Source organism: Coenobita brevimanus, chromosome 27 (genome assembly GCF_032717465.1).
Source record: "Coenobita brevimanus isolate Jiangsu-jjx chromosome 27, ASM3271746v2, whole genome shotgun sequence".
NCBI lineage: Eukaryota > Metazoa > Arthropoda > Malacostraca > Decapoda > Coenobitidae > Coenobita > Coenobita brevimanus.
The window spans coordinates 19,663,454-19,666,596 of record NC_136980.1 but is presented as its reverse complement, the minus strand read 5'-3'; the positions used below and the strand labels follow the sequence as shown (position 1 = coordinate 19,666,596).

The 3,143-nt window shown below is 48.5% G+C and overlaps 1 pseudogene; it reads right to left on the bottom strand.

The window, feature by feature from the left end:
- Positions 1–211: 211 nt before the first annotated feature.
- On the bottom strand, positions 212–2,817 carry LOC145394487 (uncharacterized; annotated as a pseudogene).
- Positions 2,818–3,143: the final 326 nt, after the last annotated feature.

The following is a 3,143-nucleotide window of genomic DNA, read 5'->3' as shown; positions in this document are numbered from 1 at the left end:
TTTTTATTATTGGTTCATGTGGTAGTCACTATGAAACACTACTGTATTTTGCATTAAATGTTCCTGATAACAATATACTGTACATAAAATAATAATAATAATAATAATAATAATAATAATAATAATAATAATAATTGGTTTATTGGGTTAGCAGTGATACACTGACAATGTACATGGGGTTCACTTAACATAGTTTATGCTAAATCTAGGACTAGACTGAGTTAATCATGTGCACAATGGATGGAATGGCGCTGTTCTTGTACCGGTCAGTCCTCGGCGCTCTGATCGGCACAAGCTTGTTAATGTGCCTTGTAGCGCAGCGTGGTGGGGGAGCGTCAGGTGGGAGGAAGTGTCGGTGACGAGGGTGACATAATAGCCCCCTCCCAAACTTCCCCAGTGCCTCCCGATGCCTCTCGGAAAGCCTTGGCAGACTCAGGGTAGTCAGGGCGTTGTCGTAGCCGTCATAGGCAGGGCCCAGGATGATCTTGCATGCCCTTTTCTGTGTCCTCTCGAGCTGCTGTTGTTGTGTGAGGGTGAGCGAGGAGGACCACGCTGGGGAGGCGTACATGAGGGTAGGGAGTATGAAAGCGGTATAAACTTCATGTAGCTCCTTTGCTGGCGTTCCCAGTGACCTGAGTCTACGCAGCATGTACAGTTTATATGAGGCTGTCCTCACTATGTTGATGACATGTTGCTTCCAGCTCAGCCAGTCATCCAACGTTACACGAAGCAGTCTAGTGGACTGGACCAATTGGAGGGGATGGGCGCCCACTGACAGCTGGGGACGAGTCACGGCCCGTGAGGAGGTACAGAAGTGCATCACCACGGTCTTGGTGTGGTTGATTGTCACTTTGTTCTCCTCAGTCCACTTCTTGAGTCTGTCCAGGGTGGACTGGAGTGGCGAGTAGTCCGGCTGCCTGGTGTTGATGGGAATGCCAACAGTACTGTCGTCAACATACTTCCACCGATGCAGGGCGTCCGTGAGGGCATCGTTGATGAGGATGAGGAAGCACAGTGGACCCATCTTGGTACCCTGGGGAACCCCACAGGTCAGGGGGAGGAGGGAGGATATCGACCCCTGATACCTGATGGCCTGATGTCGCCCGGTGAGGAAGTCAGCCAGCCACGCTGTCAGCTGTGGATGGAGTCCCAGTCGCATGGCCTTGCTGATGACAACAGTGTTGTCAGCAAGGTCAAATGCCTTTCTAAAGTCAACAAAAGCGACAGCCAGAGAGGTGTTGCTTTTGTCCAGGTGGCTGTGTAGGAAGTCAAGAAAACTGACAAGGCAATGAGTAGTGGAGGAGGACTTCATGTTACCAAATTGTTGTATATCTATTGAGTTTTTAATTTTATCATATGCCAAGTCGAAAACAAAATCCTCGCAAATAAGGCTCGGGATAGGGGTAATGGCAATTGGTCTGAGGTCACTCAGTGACTGTGGGCTATGGATTTTGGGGATGGGTGTTACGTAGGAAATTTTCCAGTCACTGGGGCAGGAGTTTTGAGATAATGAGACATTAATTATGGAGGACAGTGGGAGAGCAAGTTCTGGGGCAAATTCTTTGTAAATTTTGATTGGCAGGTCAGAAGGTGTAGTAGATCTGTTATGCCTCAGTTTCTTCAATTTTGTAGCTACGTTAACCACCTGGACAGAGGGGGATGGTGAGGGGGAAGGGAGGTAGGCAGGTACGAGAGAAGGGTCAAGAGGGGGCGGACTCTGACAGATAGAGGCAAAGTGACTGTTAATCTCTCGAGCTGCTAGGTCAGGTGATAAGTCAGAGGTACAGGGAAGAATAGAAGTTTGCTTTGTAAGCCACAAAGAGCTTTGACTCTACTGAACCACAGACTGCTGTCTTGCTGTTTGAGGTGATGTAGTTTGTTTGGGTAGTAGGATGACTTGGCTGCCCTGATCTCCCTGATGACCCTGTTCCTCAGGGACCTGAACAGGATGCGGTCGGTTTAATAAGTCCTGTTGCGTTGTTTGATGAGTCGCTTGAGGCGTGGTGTCATCCATGCGGGATCTAATGTATCCACAGAGAAATCTTTGACAGGGAAGAAGTGGTGAAAGGCTTCAGCCGTGGTTGTGGCGTAGTTCCTCCACTTGGTATCTACATCCTCAGCATCCAAAACTTCCCTCCACTGGTGTTGAATTACCCACCATCCAAACTCCCTCATGGCAGAGTCCGGCATAGGGCGGTGGTATCCGGTGACCCTTTGCCTTGGCATGGAGGTGTTAGGTGCCGGCGTCCATAGGATGGTGATATGGGTGCTCCGGCCGAGAGGCGGGAGAGGTCGGGAAGGGGAGAACTGCTGGGGCATATCAGTGATGATAAGGTCGAGGATTGTTTGCTCGTGGGTGGGGAAATTCACGACCTGAGTAAGATTTAGCTGGCATAAAATTTCACTGAAGTCCAGGCGATTGAAGTCCCCACATACAACCAGCTCTGTAGCAGGAAATCTCACTCGTAGGGTGTTGGCAGTCTCAATAATGTGATTGGTGAGGAGGTGGGCGGTGGGGGAGTGTGGAGGGTGACACACCACACACACGATGACAGATGCAGTGTGACGGGGGCGGAGACGGGGGTTTAGCCTAACCCACAAGGCCTCAACTCCCTCGGGAATCTCAACACTGAGGTGTGAGGGATTCAGGTCAGCGTGACAAAACAACGCTACCCCTCCACCCCTGCGATTAACCCTGAGATGGTGAAATAACACAAAGTTTTGAATGTTACACACTTCAGGGGTAATCTGCCACGCCTCTGTAATTGCCATCATGTCACAGCCTGTAGTGCGCACTGCTTCAATCACTTCTTCCATCTTGTTGGTCAGTGAGGTTACGTTGGATAGGAGGAAGGTAGGAATGTTATACCATACACGTGGCACTTCACAAAGGTTGCATCCGCATTATGTACTGCACCTGTATCAACAATACAGCACTGTAATCTCTTTATTTTCTGCTGTGGTTGTCCTCTTCATATGCAGTTCTAAGGGCATGGTCCAGCTAATATGGCAAAATAATATGAACTGCCCTTCTTAAACCTTTTCATTATATAATGAATATATTACTACAGTTCAGAATGATATACCGCAATATTTTGTTTCAACAAAGTTAATATAATCTTACTCTTTATCAACCACTTTCA